A 24,413-nucleotide genomic window follows, 5' to 3' on the forward strand; every position below is an offset into this window, starting at 1 on the left:
ACAAACCCACTGGACCCACTGTAAGAGTAACCTGAGCTACAACTTTGTTTATTAATTACCTGACCCCTATAAGCCCGTACTTTAACTTGAGGATCACAATGACGTTTTGTGCCCCTGAAATCAATGTCACCTCAGAGCCAGCGTCCAGTAGTACCTGAAATGTTTGATCATTTCCCTTTCCCCAATGCACAATAACCCTGGCAAAAGGCCAGAGATCTCCTCAGAGAAGGATGGGAGAAAGATACACAGCATAAACTGCCAGTAGTGTAGTGAGGGCGTTCCTCAAGGGGACCCAGCCTGCCCTTTATTAAAGCAGCTCTTGGTCTGTAAACAGGCTAAAGTCTGGAAATTGATTGAGGGACTATGATTCTCTGTGTTTATCATTAAAATTAGTCTTTTGTCCATTTGACTTGGAACTTTTATGATCATATAAATTAGGTAAGAATGCAGTAGATTTCTAATCAATTTCATGTCTAGGAACACTGTGATTAATTAGCCAATGCCAGAGCTCTACAGGAGTCAGACTATTCTGATTGCTGCTTTGCCTCTATTGTTCATTACAATATGCACACCTTGCCTTTGATGGGTGAGTCCTACAACTTGGCTCCTGCGGCCTCAACATCCAATTATTCCCACTGTATTTAAATTTTGTAGTTGAGAGACTGTTGTTCCCACTGTTATATCTGACATACAGAGAATAGCAATTACAAGGCTCTTCAAAGATGCAAGTGCTACCCTCCCAAATCTGTTCCACAAAACATTGGTCAAGGGTGTATCTTCTGGACCCATACAGCTGGAATTAGTAACTAATTCACTCCACTATCCCAATATCCCTAAGCCTTTGGGTTCCTTCCTCTACATTAAACCAAGGGAGATCAGGCATTTCTAGCTTGCTCACATTGGGCAATCTTTTAATCCATATTTCAGCTAACCAAGAAAATAAACTATTAGAACCTTTTTTAACTCCCCAAGCTGCAAAGTTAAATGCAGAGTCCCTATTTAGTAGGCCCAAATCAATAAATTCAACCTGATCCAACTTTATATTTCTTCCACCATGATCCCACATCCTTTATATCCATTCTTGTGCCTGTTCTTCAGATACCTGTTTATATAAATTAGAACACTCGAGCAGTTCTTTTTGATTGTATTGAACCTCCTCATGGGTCACACTCTGAACTTCACCTCTCAGGGGGGAAAACTGAAAGCTTTCCTTCTAAAATTAGGAACAAGGCAATCCCATTCTTGTTACTTCTAGTCAACATAGTACTGGAAAGAATAGCCAGAGCTATTAGCCAATAAAACAAGGCATCAGAATCAGAGAAGAAAAACTAAAATTGTCCCAGATTGTAGATAACATGATCTTATATATAGAAAATCTTAATGACTCTATATAAAAACTGTTGGAACAAATATATAAATTCAATAAAGTTGCAGAATGCAAAATCAATACACAGAAATTAGTAGAGTTTCTATATATTAACTGTAAACTATGAAAAGTAAATTAAGGAAATAGTCTCTTTGACAATAGCAACAAACATCATAAAACAGATACGAATAAACTTAGCTGAAGATATGAAAGACTCATACACTGAAAACTACACAACCTTGGTGCAATAAATTAAGAAAGCCTCAAACAAATGGAAAGACATTCTGTGCTCATAAATTGGAAGACTTAATATTGTTAAAAATTTCCATACTACCCAAAGAGATCTGCATATTCAAAACATCCTTATCAAAATTCCAACAGCATTTTCTTTGTTTCTTTCTTTTTTTTTTTTTTTTTTTTTACAGAAATAGAGAAAGCAATTCTTTCAATCATATGGAATCATGTAAGACCACAAATAGTCCAAATTAATCTTGTGTGAAAATCAAAGCTGGAGGTTCCCCCTTCTGATTTTAAATTATATTAGAAAGCTACAGTAATCAAAACAGTATGGTGCTGGCATAAAGACAGTCATATAGGCCAAATGAAGAGAATAAGAAATCCAGAAATAAATCAATGCCTATACAGTCAATTGTTCTTCAACAAAAATACCAAAGATATACAATGGAAAAAATTGTCTTTTCAACAAATATTGCTGGGAAACAGCAGACTAAAACTATAGCTAACAAGACACTATTTATAATGGCTTAGAGATATTAGTGCCTTTAATTTCTACTTTTGCCTATCTACATATGAACCGACAAAGGCAAAAAGAAATTAAGTTATTAGTTCCTGGTCATATAGCTAATGACTGAAAAGTTCTAGCAGTATGGACTGAGATATAAAAATATTAACCATTATACTCTACTACCTCCCAATATCTCTTAGCAACCTATAGAGCATATGTTTCAATCTTGATCTTCTCTCAAATTGTTTTAAAAATCCATGACCTTTTATTTTTCTCCACAAATGCTTGACTCATCTTACAAAGTCCAAGAAATAAAAATAAGAATTTTGTTTGAGAGTATGTGACATATTTACATTAGGGAAAATTAGCATCATTTGGTACAGAGGTTACCCATCATGGATTAGGTATTCCTTCCAATTATCTAGGTCTCTTCTTATATCTTAAATTATTTTATAGTTTTATCTATAGTGACCTTACACATAATCTGCTGTTTCTTCATGAAAAACATGCATTTACTTTTTGCTGTAATGTTTTATGAAATTCATTTCTTCATTACTAATTGACTGTAATTAGTACAGAAAAAAAGACTATTAATATTTAAATGTTTGTCATATGCTCAGCCATTTTAAAAAAATTTTTTTTTACTGTTCTTTTAATGGTTCCCTTTGATTTATGAACATAAGTACATAATATCAGTCACTATCTTTCAGTAATACTTTAGTTATCATTATTTAATTGAATCTCATTGGATCCAGACTTGGAGCTCAGAAAGTTTGTGCATTCAGTACCTGCTTATTTTGTTTTTTAATATTTCTTTTTTGAGCTCTTGTCAGAACATGCTGAGCTCTTCCATTTTTCTTCTGCCTTCATAATTCCAAGTTGTTCATTATCATCTTCTCATCAGTTGTTTTTACTAAAACAAATCTTTATTAAGTAAGCATTTATCAATAGGTGTTTTTGAAGATCTCGAGTGCTAATTTTTTCCAGTTTTCCGTATTGTTTCTTCACATAACAAGAGCAAACAGACAAGCAGCATACTTACCAAGCTTGCTGGAGTTGTATCTGTTGTGGAATCCTTAAGGACATAAGTGTTGTAGGAGGTACACATGTTCCTCAGAACTGCTTGCACACATGGCAATACAGAGACCTGGACGAGACATCACACTCAAGGAGACGCTCTCCAACCTGGGTGTTATGGAGTTGCATAACAAGGGAGGCACTGGCCACAGTCTATATAGGCTCAGGAAACATAGTGCAATAGTGATAAGTGGCTCACGTCTGTAATCCCAGCACTTTGGGAAGCCGAGACGGGTGGATCACCTGGGGTCAGGAGTTCAAGACCAACCTGAGCCATATGAAACCCTGTCTCTACTAAAAATACAAAAATCAGGTGGGCGCAGCAGCTCATGCCTATAATCCCAGCTACTTGGGAGGCTGAGGCGGAAGAATTGCTTGAACCTGGCAGGTGGAGGTTGCAGTGAGCTCAGATGGCCCCACTGCACTCCAGCCTGGGAGACAGAGTGAGATACCCCCTCAAAAAAAAAATAAAATAAAATAAAAAATAAATAAATAAATAATTTAAAAGGCTGTGTTCCAACCCTTGTGGTTGCAGCTGTATGATATGTATACTGGTAGCAGGATTCTCAACATTAGCATTTATCAGTGAGAGTGCTACTTGTATGAGTCAACTTAACTGAGCCACAACGTGTGCAGATATTTGGTTAAAGTTTATTTTTGAGTGTGTCTGTGAGGATATTTCTGGATATTAACATTTGAATAACTAGACAGAGTAAGGCAGATTGCCTCCCTACTGGGGAGAGTCTTACACAATTCACTGAAGGTCTGAATTCTGTCTCTGACTGACTCTTTGAGCTGAGATATTGGTCTTCTCATGCCTTTGAATGCTGACTCAGGCCTACACTAACCACTCTCCCGCTTCTCAGGCCTTTGGACTCAGATAGGCACTATGTCATCAGCTCCCTGGAGTCTGGACTTCTCAGACTCTATAAATAGCATGAACCTATTTCATATACCTCTCCATCTCTCTATCTATCTCACTCTCTCCATCTCTCTCTCCCTCTCTCCATCTCTCTCTCTCTCTATATATATATGTATATATACATAGTCAAATGTCCCTATGAGGTCATACACCAGTCAAACCCTGCCATCTTGCCTTTTTTTTTTTTTTTTTTTTTTGTATTCTGAGACAGAGTCTCACTCTGCCACAGGCTGGAGGGCAGTGGTGTGATCTTGGCTCACTAAAATCTCTGACTCCTGGGCTCAAGTGATTCTCCTCCCTCGGCCTCCCTAGTAGCTGGAATTACAGGCGCATGCCACCATGCCCAGCTAATTTTTGTATTTTTTAGTAGAGATGGAATTTCACCATATTGCCCAGGCTGGTCTGGGACTCCTGAGCTCAGGCAGTCCATCTGCCTTGGTCTCCCAAAATGTTGAGTTTACAGGCATGAGCCACCGTATATGGCCCCATCTTACCTCTTAATGCACATGTCTGGACTCACTTCCCAAACTCCTGAGATCTTACCGGGAAGCTGCTGATCAACAGTTTCAGGTGTTTTTATCTATTGGGAGACTGCCCTTCTCCGGCACTGGCTGCAACCAATTAATATTATTTTGTGAAAAGACAGTGTAACCACCACCTGACCATCACCTGATGGTTGCGTGACATTCCCTGTGGGGTTGGGGGAGACCTCTGCTGAGCTGCTTGTGCCTGACTAGCTACCTACTGTAACAATGAGAACAGATCCTTCTTTAATAGCTTATCACTGTGTGGTGACGAGTGAGTTCTGTCACTGAGTTCAAGCAAACTCTGTTTAAAAGTGTATGGCACTTTCTCTCTCTCTCCTACTCTTGCTGTGTGATGCCATCTGCTTCCCCTTCGCCTACTGACATAATTGGGAGCTTCCTTAGGACTGCATCAGAAGCAGATGCCAGCACCATACTTCCTGTACAGTCTGCGGCACTGTAAGCCATAATAAACTACTTTTCTTTATCAATTATAGAACCTGCGGGTTTTGTTTGTTTGTTTGCTTGTTTTTAGCGATGCAAATGGACTAACACTCTTGTTCACCTCCCAGAATGATGCTGACACCTCTAGAAGGGGACATATCTTCTGGGTATTCAGGTAAGGGCCATACCAACTACATTTTTCAGAGAACAAGGCTTACTTTGATTTTTTCATAGCGTTTTTTAAAGTTATCTTGTGTGTATTATATAAAAGAAATGCAGAAATGTTAATACAATTAAGCGGTACTATTATACATGTGTTTTCTTCCTAACAAATATAACACAAATTAAAATTGTACTCAAATAAACAAAGAAAGTGGAACATAAAGATCAATCGAGAAAAGAATGTGAACTATTTGAGTTTTTGCAAAATTAACCAGCTTTCTAAAATCATTTAGTATCATTCTTTAAATGTCACTTATCTGAGAATATTAAAAGAAATTATTCACTCACCTAATTCAACATGAGTTCAATACATTAAAATTATTTTTGGATTCCTTGAGCTTAATTGCTAACATATGCAAAATTAGGCTAGAATTTGCCTGGACTGTTGAGGCCTTATCACTTGGTAGTTAAGCTAATGTTCATCACCTTTCATCCCACTCTGAATTAATTTGATATGGAAGTAAAAAGAAAAAAATAAATGACAGTGGATCATGAAAAAGTGACATGATGAAAATGAAGAGATGATGGAATACAGTTTCAGGGGTTAGTAAGAGGAAAACAAAAACCGAAAAGAGGTTTTAGAGGTATCAAGGCCAACATTGACCAATGACTGTGTAATTCCTGGGCTGCCAACAAGTCAGCGATCTCAGGTTTTAATTCCATGAATGAAAATGTCACTACTCAGGAGGCTAAGGCACGAGCAGACACGAGCATCATTTGAACCCAGGAGGCAGAGGTTGCAGTGAGCTGAGATTGCACCACTGCACTCCAGCCTGGGCGACAGAATGAGACTGTTTAAAAAAAAAAAGTCAGTTACAGTCATAAAATTATTTTCAAATTACATTTGTCTGTAAAATCTTATATATTTCTTCTTTCCAAAAATGTAAGCATTTTAGAATTATATAATAATCATTGATTATAAACAGTTCAAATAAGAGAGACTTTAAAGTACCTAGAGATTAGTTTTCCTTTATAATCCTTGGGGAAATTATTCTAAAACTAAATTGCTTCCAATCATTCTGAACTTTTTTCTTTAGTAATGAAATATTTACTGTAAAATAATTCCAAACCACTTCTTTAACAAAGCAGCAGCCCAAACACTTTTGGCTCTGGTTTAGTATCTCATCATGATATAATATTTCTGTTACCAAATAATAAGCCTTCATTATCCAGAGGATTACCTGCCTACAGCATGATTTATTTACTTAATGTGTGTTTATAGTCCATACAAATATGTGTGTTAAAAATCCATCATTCAGAAGATAGAATTTCTTTGGGGAAATCTTAACTTTCTCCCAGAGGCCAATGCCCATATATTTTTGAAGTGAACAAGAATTTGCCAGGGAAGTTTTACTGTTTCATAAACAAATAATCCTTGAAATTAGAAAACATACACAATTTCAAAAAAAAAAAAAAAAAACAGGAAAAATCCTTATGTAATACTTATTGAATTCAACCATAATTTTTACTGAAGAAAAATTATAATGTTAACAGCATATGTTAGAAAACTAGGATAAAACAAATTTGCTAACATAGTCAAATTAGTCAGTTCAGAAATGAAGTATAAACTCAAAGAAAAATACAATAAGAAAAGTAAAATGAATAAAGAGCAAATAATATAATGAAATAGAAACAATCAAATAAAAAGATGACTCTCTAACATGACTAACAAAAAATAGGCTTATAAGAAAAGTGATCAAGAGAAAAAAGGAAAGGAGAAGTCATATATTAATAGCCAAAACTGAAAAATAGGGCAAGGCCCTTAATGGATTAAAATATAATTAAAATATAAAAATAATTAATTAGAAAATATTATGATCAACTTTGTGATAATTTAAAGAGAAAATCAACCATGACTTGTAGATAGCCCCAACCAAAACCGACACACCCAGCTTTGAAAATCTGTATTGGTCTTTAACTCACAGATTTCAACAAGTCAACAAAATAAAGCAATTAAATATAAAACCAAGCTCACTTGTTTATGCAAATTTTTAACAAAAAATTAAAAAATACTTCCTATTTCATATAACACAATCCATAACATTTTTAAAAATTGAAAAAATTCTTTCCTTAATGTTATGTGGCTTATATATAATTACATTATGTGACTGCATGAATACATAGTTTTTAATGCCAAAACCAGTTAAGTGTTAATCTGGGAAAAGAAAAAGAAAAGCATAGTCTAACCTTATGTATGTATGCAGTTTCAAATTTTAAGTAAAATATTAGCAGAATAAATCTAGAAAAAAATACAATAAAAATGTAAAATAAAAAGAAATGGCCTAACAACCTCTCTGTTACCAAAATGAGAAAAGAATGTCATTAAAAATATAATGTAATAGTTAAATAAATGAATTACTTCTATATATATAGGCACAAAAAAGTCATAGAAAAAATATTCAATTATTGAATCCTGGCATAAAATACTGCGCACTGTATCTTGCCAAAAATGTGACTGTTGAACATAAAACACACCTATATGTTTGTATGGTTGTATACAATTACAGTAAAAAGTAAACAAAACACTTTGCATGATAAAAACATATGCCCAAATTAGCCTTGTCTTTATCTACAGAGAAAGGTGGACGAGATGGATGGAAATTCTTAACTGTATCTCAACGCTATATTCGTTTTACTCTCTAAATATATGTAAAGCTCAAATGGCCAAATGTTACCATCATTCATACTTGATGACAGCATAAAGTGACCTGTAACATTAAATTCTGATAATTTGAAATTCTCATCATTAATGAAATGAGATTATAATTATAAAAAAATACAATGCTTGTGATTTTCATAGAAGTAATGAGTTTCGAAGTATAAATCACTTTATAAAAACCATATATTAGCAATAAAATTATTTCCATCAATAGTATATGGTATACATTTTTTAAAGTGGTATAAACAACCCACCTAAATTTTTTTTTGAATTAATTTACTTGTACTTATTATTTCTTCAGGAAAACTCATTTGTAATTCACATTGATAAAAAATTATGTTTTTTGTGGCATTCACAAAGATGTTAATTTTTCTAAAGTGAAAGCTCCACATACATCTCCATGCATTGCCATTATCATTACTTCTTAAAGACTGACATAATAATGATATATATTTGTGGTGTACAATGCCATGTTTTCATACATTGTGTAATAAATCAATGTAATTAGTGTATCCATCACCTCAAACATTTATCATTTCTTTGTGGTAAGATCATTCAAACTTCTGTTTTCTAGCTATTTTGAGACATGCAATATTTTATTGTTGACTATAATCACCCTCCTGTGCAATACAACAGAATAATTTATTCTTCTTTTTTAATTATAGCTTTGTTTCCATTGACCATTCTCTTCTCATCATGTCCCCCTCAACCTCCCCTGTCTGTGATAATCATTATTCTGTTCACAAATTCTATGAGATCAACTGTTTTTGATTTCTAATAAGAGTGCGAATGTACAGTACTTTTCTTTCTGTGTCTGGCTTATTTCACTTAACATAATTTCCTCCAAGTTCATCCGTGTTGTCACACACAAAAGATACATTTTTTAAAACTTTCTGGATTACTACTGACATAAAGTATTAGTATTGGGAATTATTTGTTATGCCACCACTTTATTTGTTTTCCATCCCCACCTTATGAAAATGAAGATTGGAATGAAAGTGTAAAAAACCACCTGGGATATTTTTAAAACTTTCTTCTGTAAGTTTATTTACTTGCTCTTTAATCTGACTATATAGATTATAGGCTAACTGGGTTCTCCCAATATGTTTATATGTTGAAGCTCTAACCCACAATGTATCTGTATTTGGAGATGGGTAACTTAAGAAGGTAATTACGGTTAAATTGGGCCAAGAGTGGGGCCCTAAGTCAATAAAACTTGTATTCATATAGGAAGAGGAAGAGACACCAGTGATTTTTCTGTCTTCATGGGCATATTAAAAAGGTCATGCTCATTTGAGGACACAGCAAGAAGGTGACTACATGCAAACTAGAAAGAGAGACTTCACCAAAAACCAGTCTTGTTGGCATCTTAATCTTGGACTTTCAGTCTACAGAAGTTAGAAAATAAATGTCTGTTATTTAAGCCATGAAGTCTGTGATATTTTGTTATGGCAGCTCAAGTATAATAATACAATGGATTTGCCTAAAAGTCAGTGCACTCTACTGATCTATTGAAGGCATGCTAAATGAATAGCTTACAGAAACTCTGGAGTAACACACACCTTAGATTTCTAAGACATAACCTTTAATTATAAATTATATATCAAACAACAGAGGATCATCTTATAAGAGTCAAATATTTGTGTTTATTTTTCAAGTGAAAAAAATAGCAATTTGTTAATCATACATACAAATCACAGGTATAGGTTTTACCTATAATTCTTCAGTGAGTCCAATTCAGTTCTGCTTTATTTATATAAACATAACCTTTCAAAAACTTGGAACTATATTTTTATTCAAAGGCACTTAACAATGCACATTATTTTGGTAATTCTGATTCTATAATAATTTTAAAATATCTGTTACATGCCCCTATACTTTGGAGATGATTTATTTATTTCCATTTGATTGTCAGTAGTTGTTGAGGTTTAAATAACAAATCATGTGCTATTATTTTAACTCATGACTGTATCTCCCCAAATATTTCAAAAGTTATTTCCTAATTCATGTTCCATAACTTCTTCATTGTAATGCATCTTACTAGCAACTTATTCCTGTAGAATGTAATTTTAATAACACACAATAAATAAGAAAAAGCTGTATATTTTTATGGTACTTTGGAGCAAACATGTTTTTCACATCCACATATTTAATATGTGTGAATATTTCTATTTGTATTCCATATATTCCTATATTTCCATCAACATATTTATAACAATATTTATAATTCACTAGGTTTATTTCTCTTTTTTAGCCTTTACTTCAGCCATTTACAAAGCCATAAATTATCTTCTCCCTCCTTGCAATCTATAGAACTAGAAAGTCACTTCTCGCATGAAGCCAACTTTTAAAATTCTACCTCGTTTGGATGCTATTTTTTCTGTTTTTTAATAATGTTTAGAATTTATAACATCTTTAAATTCCTAACTGTATTTAGGAACATAATCATACACACACACACACGCGCACACACACACACACACACGGAAGTTTTGTTCCAAACTAAAGAATACTTTATTTATACTTTATGTATTTGATATACAGCTAGAAAGATTACAGGCAGAGTGTTCATTTCCAGCTCTTTATACAATTTATTGTATACCAAATACTATTTGAGGATGTACACACAAAAATTATATTTAATCATAAAATAAAGATATAAGACCGGAAAAGTCATAAACTATTCATTTCAAGTGTAAAATTGTTGATTTTTTCAAGTGTAAAATTGTTGATTTTTTGCCTTTTCTCATATCTGCTTTTTATTACTGAAGAAAATTGAAAATTTCTATATTTTGATATATTTGTTTGAATTGCTTAGTAAGGAGAACTGTATGAAGCATCTATTTTTAAGGTGTATTTTTCATATTCTTATATTTATTATAACAATTCTTCATCATGATCCTTACACTTTTAGCTACTTTACCCTGCCTAATATCTTATATGTGATTTTACTATGTGTTTAAACCCCCAAATTAGGGCTAGGATTAATCAATTTGTAATCCCTAAAAGGGAAGCTATTTTAGACAACTACAGTACAAAATCTGGCAAATAGTCTGTGTATTCTTTACATAACCAAAGTAAGCTGATCTCAACAAATGGAAGGCAATAGAGAAATTTGAGGAGACATAGTGCTTAAAATCAAAATCAGCAGTTGTAGGAAAGATAGCAAGACTCATTGTGCAGAAACTCCAGCACAAATTTCTCTCCAAAATTCCAGGCTCTTACATCTTACTTCCTATTCCAAATCACTCTTAAGTATTTTTTTGAAAAAACTTCTCAAAATTCACTAATTTTACCAAGCCTGTTTCTTCCGCTGCTTTGTGTCATTTAATGGATAGCAACATTCTCATTCTGATTGCTCAGGTCAGGATACTTGGAGAAATAATTAGCTTCAATCTTTTTTTTTGTAACAGCATATATGCCATTCATCTGGATATTTCATTTTCATTCCATTTGAATGGAATGAAATATGTGTGTGTGTGTGTGTGTGTGTGTGTAATACATCCATATATATTTATGCCCCCAATAAGTTGTAGTAAATGAAATAAATGCTTTGCAACAGCAAAAGATTATACTATTTCCACTATTTCTCACAATCTTCACCATTGATCTGCATAAACACACCACACAAGCAATCTTTGTAATACATAATCAATTTCGTGCAATTCCAATAAACATAGCATACCTCTACCTCACCTATATAACAGTTGATTGTAAGGTTCACACACACACGCGTGCGCGCGTGCACACACACACACACACACACACATTTGTTTCCTAGACAGTTTGAGCTGCTAAACAAAGTACCATAGACTGGGGTGCCTTATAAGCAACAGAAATTTATTTCCGGTAACTGGAGGCTGGAAGTCTAAGATCAGGAAGCTGGCATGATTGGATTCCGGTGAAGATCTTCTTCCAGGTTTCAGACTGCCAACTTCTTATATCCTTACACAGTAGAAAGAGGACTATTTAGTTCTCTAGCCTTGTTCTGTAAGGACACAAATCCCATACAAGAGCGTTCTGTTCTCATGACCTAATTGTCTCCCAAAGACGTTGCCTCTAAATGTCTTTACATTGACATTAAGGTTTCACAGTATGAATTTTAGAAATACACAGACATTCAGTCCATTGCAATTGAAATAATACAGTAAACTGAAAAGTAGGTCAATGAGGGGACTCTAGATTTGTCAGATGCAAAAACATAAACTCTAAGCTATCCCAATGCACGTAGACCAGAGGAAAAGCACAGAATGTTCAGAAATACACCCAAGTACAGGGGCAATTTTCATATACAATTAAGTGGCATCACAAATAGCAGAGGAAAAGGTTGATGTTATATTATGTGGTGTTGGCCAAACTGGATAGGCATTTTGAAAAACAAAAATTGATAAAATTGAATACCTAAAGAACACATATATCTGAATAAACACCAAATAAATGTTACCTAAATATTAAAAAAACTAAATTATACAAGCAGGAAAAACAAGCTACATGTGGATTCACTTTTAATCTGAGTGCGAGAGAACAAAGTTTAAATTGAAACTAAAAAATTCAGATGCAATAAAATAATATATTCAACTTTATAAAATAATTGCATTTAAAAAATTAGAAACATGAAATGTTAAAATGGGGCACAAAATTGTAATAAAAAAGGCCAATTTTCTTATTATATAAATACTTTCTTAAATACTGAATAAAAAATGACTAAACAACTGATCAAAAAATGTGCAGAAGTTATAAACTCACACATATAAAATGAATAGTACTCTAACATACATCCCCATACATTTTGAAGTGGCTTTTGAAAATTATAAAATACACTCAACAATAGATAAGTGAATATTAAAACTATACTCTGATGTTATTTCTCATCTCTCAATGACAAAAATTCAAAACCCTGAAAATACACTTTATTGGCAAGCTATAGGCTGAGTCACTCTTATACATAGCTAGAGGGGCTGCAAAATTTGTATAACTCCTATGTACAGAATATGACATCTAAAAAACTAAACTTGCAATTGTACTTGAAACCTAGCAATTCTTTTTTTCTCTTTTTTTATTGTTTTTTGGGACGGAGTCTCGCTCTTATCACTCAGCCTAGAGTGCAGTGGTACCATCTCGGCTCACTGCAATCTCTGTCTCCTGGTTTCAAGTGATCCTCCTGCCTCAGTCTTTTGAGTAGCTGGGATTACGGGCACACGCCACCACGCCCAGCTAATTTTTCTATTTTTGGTAGAGATGGGGTTTCACCATGTTGACCAGGCTGGTCTCGATCCCTGACCTCAGGTGATCCGCCCGCCTTGGCCTCCCAAAGTGCTGGGATTACAGGCTTGAGTCACCATGCCCAGCTAGCATTTCTACTTTTAAAAATTACTTTAAATTATACTTCCAACATACAAACACATGCAAAGATATTTATTGTGGCATTATTTGAAACTGTAAAATACTAGAAAGTCCAAAAACTTCCTCAGAAGACTGGTTGAAAACTACAATATAGGGAGCAATGAATACTATGAAATTGTAAAACAGGATGAAAAGACTTTTATGAACTGATATGAAGTGATTTCCAGGATAAAATCTTTTTTTAAAAAAGTATTGTGTAAAATAATATATGTATATATTATACTGCTACTTGTAAGGAAACAAAAAGTGGGACATATTATTATGTATGTGCAATCTTTTATTGGAGAAACAAAACCATAAACCATGAAAACAAAACTAATTAAATTTGTAACCAATAAGCAAAGCAATAGTATAGTAGGGATAGAAAAAGATTGAGACTTTAATTTTTGAACCATATGATTCCCACATTCAAACAATATAATTAAATCTCAATTATATTAAAAGAAAGGGAAATTAAAATGAACTATGAACAAAACAATAAGTATATGAAATTGATAAAATATAGAACATGCACACGCACACACACACAGAATCATTTTAAGTGACTTTGACCAGAATACTTGGATTATACTTTTTCTGTGAGACATAGTCTGACAACAATAAAAACCTTGAACTTAGGATGCTGGTTATTGGTAGCAGTATTGGTGATTCAACTCTAATACAATGTTGTACATAATGTAAGAGGAAATTATTTAACAAATTTGGATGTAGTTGGGATATCGGATACTCTGTATGGGAAAAGGGAGCTATAGATACAAACATGGCAAGATGAAAAGACACATTTCCTTTTGGCAGTGGGAGGGTTGGAATCAAAAGTGTCCTATGAACTCATAGATGGAATCTATGACGTAGATATAGAGATGGCACAGGCTGCTGACAAGACCTAGAAGTAATGACACCACAATAATAATGAGCATAACTAGACATCAGTCATGCTTTTGTAAATTGTTTGCAAGGCTTCTTTGATAAATACATAATTTCAGGTGTGGAGAATAATGAAATACAAACTAAGCCTCTGATATGTTTTCTGTGTGTCAGAAATTAAGAATGTGCACAAAAACTCAAAGAAGCATGTCAAAAAACCTTATTAGATTTATAAATATACTAAACTTTCTTTGTGGGAACCTCTTCAAGGTGGCTTCTCTTTCCTTTCTGAAACTTTTGCCTCAGGATTTTTTCATCAGTTGTTCATTTTGCTTTGAGAGTGCATCCCCACATAGCCGACTGGTTCACCTTTAGTCTTCATTCCAATGTTGTCTTGCCAAAGAGGCTCCTCCTATTCACTCTATTAAAATTTTTAACCAGAAATTCTGAGTCTCTTCACTGAACTCTGCTTTTCCATAGCATTTGTAGTATTTTTGAAAGTTAATTTGTTGTTCTGATTGGTCCTTCCTCCCTCCCTCTACCATTATAGAATAAATGGCAATTGGGACGGTTATATTTTGCTTGTTTTATACACTGTTATTCACCACACGCTAGCCTTAGCATAATATTTAGTGCCTAGCCTGAAATATACTCTCAATATCTGTTGAATAAGTTTATTGATTCCTAAATCTGCACTTTTTAGTACAATACAGCCACTTCTTTATATATGATCATTTGCTTTATGAAAAATGAGAGTTTCAGGAAGAAAATTACTTGTGCACAGCTTGATATTCCTAGAGTTATTTTTAATACATTTTCTTCTTTCATCAGTTATTTATCTAATAGGCAATCAAATCATGTCAATCCCTCCCTCCAAATATCGTTAAATGTGTCATTTTATTTACTTGCCAACACCCACCACCTTGACTCTGTAGCTCATCATCTTACACCTGGGTTACTGAAATAGCCTCTCTTCTGGCAACCATACACAAATCATTTCATGCATCATTCCTTCTCACATGAGTGTCTAATTTCTCTAAATCACAGCTTTCAAAATGTGACTTCCAAACTCAAATTATCAATGACTCTCTAAACACTTTGGAAATATCTTCAGTTTAGCTTTAAAAGCACTCAAGAATCTGTTTCTACTTATATTTAACTCTCACCTTTGACCCATTCTATACCATTCACTCTGAATGACTCTAAGTACTTTATTTTATTTTACTTAATTTTATCAAGTATTTGTTTTCCAAATAATGAGGGTGGGGGTAGGAGTGAGAAGGAAATACTCTGCCCTCTACTAGCAGAGTTCAGTTATTATAATGGTCATAAATTACTTTTACAGAGTACGGAGAATCTAAAATTTCCAAAAAATGTTCCAATTGTGTAAGTGTACACTTACACACACACCGCACAACACACACTGGATTCTCCAGAAATCACATCCTCAAATAATGTTCTGAATCCACTTTACTGGAAAATGTGACCCAAAAGTATTAGGAATTAGGAAAACATATCAAAGAAAGAAAAACAATGCAAAAATGCAGTTTTGAGTCAGCCACATTTATGACTGGTTGCCACTTTTATCTCATGATACCACTTGAGAAGATATATTTAATGTTCCTACGACCATCCGTCTAGGGAATAAAAATGGAGGCGCTTATTCACAGGCTTTCATTTCTAGTTGGTAAGAAGCTCTCGTCCTGAGTGATTAACTGCCTTGCACTCCTGAATTGCATAGACCTGATTAAGGGTACAGTCATTTTGTGCTAGCATGAAACTGATTGTGACCTATGGAAAGTTGAATATTGTCATGAATGAAAAACACATGGAAGTGACACTGGGAATCATAGTGGAGCACAAGAGCTGTCAGAAACAATCCATACCTGCACCATTCAGAACTGTTCTATTCCTCCATTAAATCTTTTTATTTTATTTTATTTTGAGGGAGGTTCTTACTCTGTCACCCAGGCTGGTGTGCAGTGTCGTGATCTCCACTTACTACAGTCTCCACCTCCTGAGTTCAAACAATTCTCCTGCCTCAACCTCCTGGGTAGCTGAGATTACAGTAGCCCAACTAATCTGTATATTTTCAGTAGAGACAGAATTTCACCATGTTGTCCAAGCTGGTCTCAAACTCCTGACCTCAGGTGATCCGCCTGCCTCGGCCTCCCAAAGTGCTGGGATTACAGGTGTGAGCCACTGTGCCTGGCTGAAATCTTATCTTCATCTATGGCACTTTAAAAGTAGACCTCTAATCTCTTCAAAGATTTAATGTAAGAAAGTTAGTGGATTAAATATTTACTTCTGTAGTTTATGTTGAATATGTAATTAATAATCTACCTCTCTCCTTTGTCACTAATTCTGTATTTCCCTCATAGTCAGACAATACTGTGTCTGGCTGACTATCTTACCATTTGGTATAACCTAGAACTTAATAACAGAGATATTTGAGACAATAGTGGCTTTCTCTTTTGAGGATGAAGTTTCTATAACTTCACATTCTCTGTTTTACAATCATGAAAGTTTCAAGAAATGCCACAATTAATTTTATGGGTTGAGATTCCTTCCAGTCTGTAAAAGTAGTTATAGATCCTTATGATTATTGGAATCTGCCAGTAGACTACATTCCTTTCCCTCAATCCTTCCCCTCCAACCCTTATCATTCTTCATCTAGAGGAACCTAAAAGTGAAGGAGAGGTAGCTTTAGACTCAAATTCTGCAGAAACCTTATGATACTCTTTGGCAGAAAACACCCAGTCTAGCAGGATGTCAAATCTTGTAGACTCCCAGTTGCAGTGACAATAAACCCAAATATTTCCACGCAGTAGTAAAAAGTGTTCTCCATTCTCATCTCCTTTAATCGATACAAGAGTGAAAACATCATATACTGCCTGTTGGCCTAGCATCCGGGAGGAGAGACAGAACTCCTGCAGAGTTTTGTGGTGATCTTCTGTCTTAGATGAGCTCTTTAAATGCTGTTTGAGCTCACAGATCGCAGATTTCTGCCGACATCATGTATAGTAAGACAGGTGATTATTTGGCCATGTACCCATTGAAGCACTTCCTTTGCTATTGAAAGGGTTAATAACTTACACTCAATGTCATGCACATATTACAAACATAGGACATTCTTTAAAACTTCTGTAGTGGTGTTTTGAATGGCATTAAAGACACAGAAAGCAGACACATTCAAAATTGGTGTCAAGTTGCTGTTTCTTTCAGAAGGGAAGAGGTCTGATAAAATTTGCTGTCTACCTTTAGAAATGGTAGTATATTGAAGACACAGTGTTGGTTTCTACTGGTGGCTGGTTAGAATATTCACAGTGGCAGTAGCCAAATTAATCTTTACGAAAATCCATGTTGGTGAGCACATGCGCTTCCTTTATCCTTTATCTCTGTTATAATGGCAAAGTGTTTGTGGTCATAGGATTACTGTTCCTTTTGATTGTTGAGAACCTCTTTTGGTATGGGTAGTTCCTGCTAAGCATTAACATAAGACACAAAAATTCTCACATTTTGTGTTCTCTCCACATATCCATCCACATCACTCTTGTTTAGGCTCATACTTGATCTTTCAATCTTGCTCCCATCAGCCAAGTCGTTGATTGATGCCCAGATCATTATATTCCATCAAACAACAACACTACCAGTTGGTATCTAAAATTAGCCACGCACACCCCTGAATTCATTGCTTACTGAGATCCTGGAAAACTACATTGTAAAAGCACAATCTTTCTGAGCAGAGCAAACTGCTATCTTACATAGATTTTCTTGGAAAGTATGGACTTCAATGATTAGTGAACTTTTAGATATGGAAGCAAGTTGATGTTAATTGTAAATGTGTGGTTATGAGGTTGGGACTATAAGCGATTGGTTGACATTTAGGGGCATGTTCATTGATGTGATGCCATTCCCAACCTGATGAATTTCAAGAAAAAAGGGTTTGGTCATCTTTCAGAAGTATGTTTCCTGTCATAAACAGTTATTTTATTTGTTTTGCTTAGTTGTTGCTTTTTGTTTTGGTGGTGGTACAACAGATAAACTGAATGTGGATATGCTGGACACAAACATATTACATTTTTTAAATCTTTGCTGGTGCTTCTTAACCCTTACTCCACCTCCGTCTCTTTACTATGGTTTTGATCTTGATTTTCTCTTTTGAATATGTGGGTTAGGTCAGTTTTAGAAGTTTTTACTTGATTTTTTTTTTATAAAACTGTTAATGAATTTATGTTAAAAATTTATTTTTATTCTTCAATCAATATAACAATATTATAGGTCTTTAAGTAAAGGAAATGTATGATTACATTTTAGAACACTTACTGTGACTACAAAGCAGAGAATATCTTTCCACACAGCAAATTTTGAAAAAATAAAGAAAGATAGAATATGTTTTTGATATTTCAACAAGTGAAGTTTGTGGATAGAATAGTATAGCAAATAGAAAAAAGAGAGTGACTTCAAAAAATACTTCAGGTTTGATGCAGATGAGATTTCACAGTTGATTAAAGAAGCTAATGAACCAAATGAAAATAGATTATTTCTGTCTCCAAAAACTGGGTGAATGAGACTGGAAAAGCAAAAAGAAGAGGAAGTCAGAGAAAGGGTAAAGGGAGCAGGAAGAAAATAAGTTTTGTTTTTGGACATTGCATTACTTTTCCATTGCTGCCTTACTGTATTAGTCTGCTCTCACACTACTATAAAGATACTACCTGAGACTGGGCAATTTATGAAGGAAAGAGGTTTAATTGACTTACACTTCTGCACAACCTCAGGAAACTTACAATCATCGTGTAAGGCAAAGGGGGAGAAAGTACTTACTTCACCAGGAGAGAGAGAAAGACAGAGAGAGAGAGAGAGAGAGAGAGAGAGAGAGAGAGAGCAAGAGAGCACAAGGGAAACTGCCACTTTTAAACCATTAGATCTCATAGATCTCATGAGGATGCCCTCATGTCATGAGAACAGCATACGGGAAACCACCTTCATCTCCCACTAGGTATCTCCCTGAACAAGTAGAAATTACAATTTGAGATGAGATTTGGGAAGGAACACAGAGCCAAACCATATTATTCTGCCTCTGGCCCCTCCCAAATCTCATGTCCTTTTCACATTTCAAAACCAATCACACTTTCTCAATAGTACCCTGAAGTCTTAACTCATTCCAGCATTAACTCAGAAGTCCAAGACTAAAGTCTCAACTGAAACAAAGCAAGTCCCTTCCACTTATGAATCTGTAAAATAAAAAACAAGTTAGTTGCTTCCAGGATCCAATGGGTGAACAGCCACTGGGTAAATGTTTCCATTCCAAATGGGAGGAACTGTCCAAAACAAAGGGGCCACAGGCCCCATAAAAGTTCAAAGCTTGACAGGTCACTCATTAAATCTTAAAGCTCCAAAATAATCTCCTTTAACTCCATGTCTCACATTCAGAACATGATGATGCAAGGAGTAGAATCCCAAGGCCTTGGGCAGCTCTATCCCTGTGGCTTTGCTTAATAGCTCCCCCATGACTGCTTTCACAGGCTAGTGTCAAGTGCCTGCAACTTTTCCAAGCACATGGTATAAGCTGTTGGTAGATTTACCATTCTGGAGTCTGGAGAATGATGGCACTCTTTTCACAGATCCACTAGGCAGTGCCTAAGTAGAGACTCTGTTTGGGGGCTCCAATCCATATTTCCCCTCTGCGTTGTCCTAGTTGAAATTCTCCATGAGGGCTCCACCCCTGCAGCAGACTTCTGCCTGTACATTCAGGCATTCCAATATATCCTCTTAAATCTAGGCAGAGGCTCCCAAAGCTCAGCTATTGTATTCTGCATACTCATAGGCCCAACACCGCATGGAAGCTACCAAGGTTTGAGGCTTGCACCCTCTGGAGCAATGGCCCAAGCTGTAGATTGGTTCCTTTTAACTGTGGCTGGAGATGGACTGGCTAGAATGCAGGACACCAAGTCCTGAAGTTGCACAGAGTTGTGGGACCTTCGACTTGGCCCAGGAAATCATTTTTCTTTCCTAGGCCTTGGAGCCTGTGATGGAAGGGGCTGCTGTGAAGATCTCTGACATGGTCTGGAGACATTTTCCCCCGTTGTTTTGACTCCTCATTACTTACACAAATTCCTGCAGCCAGCTTGAATTCCTCCCCAGAAAATGGGATTTTCATTTCTACCACATGGTCAGGCTGCAAATTTTCTGAACCTTTATGCTCTGCTTTCCTTTTAAACATAAGTTCCAATTTTCAATCATCTATTTGTAAATATATATGACTAAATGCTTTCAGAATAAACCAGGTCACATTTTGAACACTTTGCTGCTTAGAAATTTCTTCTGCCAGATACCCTATATCATCTCTCAAGTTCAATGTTCCACAGATCTTTAGGGCAAGAGCAAAATGTTCCAACCTCTGCCTGTCACCCAGTTCCAAAGTTGCTTCCACATTTTGAGGTTATCTTTACAGCAGTACTCCACTCTGCCAGTAGCATTCTCTTTATTAGTTCATTCTCACACTGCTATAATAATATAACCTTAGACTGAGTGATTTATAAAGGAAATGTTTAATTGACTTACATTTCCACATGGCCCCAGGAAGCTTACAATCATGGCCAAATGCAAAGAAGAATCCAATACCTTCTTCACAAGGCAGCAGGAGAGAGAGAAAGCACACTCAGGGGAAACTATCACTTTTAAAATATCAAACCTTGTGAGAACTGCCTTACTGTCACAAGAACAGCATGGGGGAAACTGTCCCTACGATTCAATCACCTTCCACCAGGCTCTACCCTTGACAAATGGGGATTATAATTCAAGAAGATTTGGGTGGGGACACAGAACCAAACCACATCACTTACCGAATTACTATAACTTAAAACAACACAAATTTATTGTCTCATGGTTCTATAAGTCAAAAGTCCTGATTGTCTTGAATAGTTATGTTCTTCTGCATTTCACAAAACCATAGTCAACCTGTTAGGCAGCTGGGTTGTTACCAGGAGGTGCTGGGAAGAGCCTGCTTCCAATATCATTTAGGTTGTTAACCCAATTCATGTTCTTGTGATTATAAAATGAATACCCCATGTTCTCAGTTGCTTTCATCAAGGAGTTAGTCTTCGCTCCCGAGGCTTCTTGCAGTTTTTTTTCTCATGCTTTCCATCTGGCAGTCTTATTACAAAAAAGGTTGAGTCTCTCTTTTGCTTCAAGTATCTTCAGCCACCTTTCCTGACACATCTCTCTGATCCTGCTTTATGACTCACCTATTCTCTCTGAATGGGTCTTCTCTCGGGTTGAGTTTTTATCCTTGTTGTAAAGATCCTCAAATGCATTTCAGATCTGGTTGCATAAGACTGGCTTAATAAATTTGCATCCCACTTAGACTGTGAAAGACTATTTTTTTGGGTTTCCTGGTAAGTTATTTGTACTATAAAAAAAAGTGTCATTCAGGATTGAGTAATCTTAGTTTCTACTTTTAGGGGATCATGTGGATTACCTTGGGCCCACCAAGATAATCCAAGATAATTATATTTTAAGGCCAAATACAGATTTTTAACTATTTTTTTTTTTTTTAAAGTCTATAAGTCCTTCCGGATAGAGGAATAAACTCTGTCTAATTTCCTTCTGAGCATGCTGAATGTCAGGATTCCTGGAAAAGATACTAGTCTTATTTAGCATCAGAGAGATAATAGAGTCCTTACTTATAAAATGTTTTTAGCAGTATATTTCTTGTTTACCTAGGCTATCTATTGTTAAAGAAAAAAGTCATCTGTGAATTTACAGAAATATAGTTGCTGAAATGTTTCCTTAGCACAATCACTACCTCTTCATACATTGCCTAGAAGGTCCCTCATCTTTTAAATCTGAAACCAAGAATGCCCAAATATAGAAGATGAGAGGCAATTTTGAGGGTCTGTATGTATGTTCTCCAACCTCTCGATAAAAGGGTAGTTTATTTGTGCCTGGAGTTGTTATTCTATCAATAATTCATAAAAACTTGTGCTGAGTAAAAACTGTGATTAATTTTTTTTCTGATTTAACTATTTGAATTTTTTTATTACAACTTGCATGCCTGAGATCACCCAAAAAGGTTTAGCATAAAATCCTGAGAAATAAAACTCATAAATAAGATTTAGGAAGAGTAGTCAATCAGAAAGAATTGGCCAGAAACAGAGAGTATCATATTATATTGTGATAGTTAATTTTAACTTGACTGAGCCACAGGTCCTCACACATTATTCTGAATGTGTCTGTGTGAGTGTCTTTGGGTGAGATTAACCTTCACATTGGTAGAGTACATAAAGCAGATTCCTCGCACAAATATGAGTAGCTCTCCTCCAATCATTTGAAAGATGAATAAAACAAAAGGCTGACTCTTCCATGAATAAGATTTCTCCTGCCTGACTGACTTTGAACTGGAGCATCAGTCTTCCTGCCTTAGACTAAAATGAAAACAATGGTTCTTTCTGAATCCTGAACTCCCCAGTCTCCAGACTAGAACTACACCATTGGATCTCCTGGGTCTCCAACTTTCTAGCTGCACATCATGGAGTTTGTTAGTCTCCAAAATTATATGAGCCAATATCTTTCTAATAATCACAGTCTCTCTCTCTCTCTCATATATATATATATATATATATATATGACATTAAAGATATATATGACATTAAAAATTGTCAGAATCAGGCTGGGCACAGTGGCTCAGGCCTGTAATCCCAGTACTTTGGGAGGCCAAAGTGGGTGGATCATAAGGTCAGAAGTTTGAGACCAGCCAATGTAGTGAAACGCCATCTCTACTAAAAAAAATTAAAAATAAAATAAAAATAAAAATTAACTAGGCATGGTGGTGAGCACCTGTAATTCCAGCTACTCTGGAAGCTGAGGCAGGATAATTGCTTGAACCCGGGAAGCAGATGTTGCAGTGAGCTGAGATTGCACCATTGCACTCCAGCTTGGGTGACAAGAGTGAAACTCTGTCTAAAAATTAAAAAAAAGAATCACTATTGTTAAGAATCCTCTAATAAATAGTCAGGAAATGCCAAAAGCAAAGGGTTCTCACATTTGTTTTCCTGATTAGGAAAAATATTGTACTAAAACCACTACCCTACACAAAGACCATCTCCAACTTACATGAAAGGAAATCTGCCCAGCAACTACCTGTCTAACCTCAGACTGGCATCACTCTTGTCATTGATCTTTGCTGTCAAGGATACTTATTTCAAAGCAGTCATGCAATCTTTAAAAACATTTGTCTTCCTTTACCTCCCTGAAGGTGCACATAGTTTATGGTCACACATGTATTTTCATTGCAACACTCTAATCCCCAAAAAGCACGTTTTTTGGTTTGTTTTTTGTTTTGTTTTGTTTTGTTGTTGTTGTTGTTGTTGCGCTGTTTTTATGGAGCCTCTCTGTTATTTAGGTTGATACATGTGGTGCCAGAAATGAAATCTGAAAGACATCGCTATCAGAAAGAATCAGGGATCCTTGCTACTGTACTCGTTTGACCCCGCTGAGTTCTCTGCTTTATGACTCACCTTTTCTCTCTGAATGTGTCTTCTCTAGGGTTGAGTTTATGTCCTTGTTGTAGATATCCTCAACTTCATTTCAGATCTGGATGAATAAGGCTGGCTTAAAAAACTTGCATCCCACTTAGACTATGAAAGACTATTTTTTTTGTGTTTCCTGGTAAGTTATTTGTGGTCTAAAGAAAAGTGTCTTTCTGGATTGAGTAATCTTAGTTTCTGCAGAATTTATATTTTATTTGTGAGGCATATTTTCTGTTTTGTGCACGTAATTCAATATTTTGTTAGAACTACATGACTAGGTTAAAATTTTTGTGAACACTCATCTTGATTTGTTTTTTTAATTTAGTTTGACTTGTGTTTTTTGTTTGTGTGTGTGTTTGTTTTTGGGTTTTTTTGTTCGTTTGTTTGTTTTGTTTTGTTTTTTGCTTGTTTCTGAAAATATTCCAAGAGCAAAAGTAAACATTCTGGATGGTGGGCTCAAGATGGTTAATTAATTAAAAAATGCCAGGCTGGTTGCCACCATCTAAAACACTGGTTTTTAAACCCTAATATTCCCTGATAGGATTTATATGATTTTCTTTGCTCTCAAGAGATTATTAATAAGAAACGTTAAGCCATGCCAGCTTTTCTGGGACTCCAGCTGGCTACCTACCATGGCCCATTCTTGTGTACATTTTA

General features: G+C 35.3%; 1 pseudogene; it reads left to right on the forward strand.

Moving 5' to 3' along the window:
- The window catches only part of LOC140711548 (uncharacterized), a 74,500-nt pseudogene that overhangs the window by 42,532 nt on the left and 7,555 nt on the right, over positions 1-24,413 (forward strand).

Source organism: Chlorocebus sabaeus, chromosome 4 (genome assembly GCF_047675955.1).
Source record: "Chlorocebus sabaeus isolate Y175 chromosome 4, mChlSab1.0.hap1, whole genome shotgun sequence".
NCBI classification, from domain to species: Eukaryota; Metazoa; Chordata; class Mammalia; order Primates; family Cercopithecidae; genus Chlorocebus; species Chlorocebus sabaeus.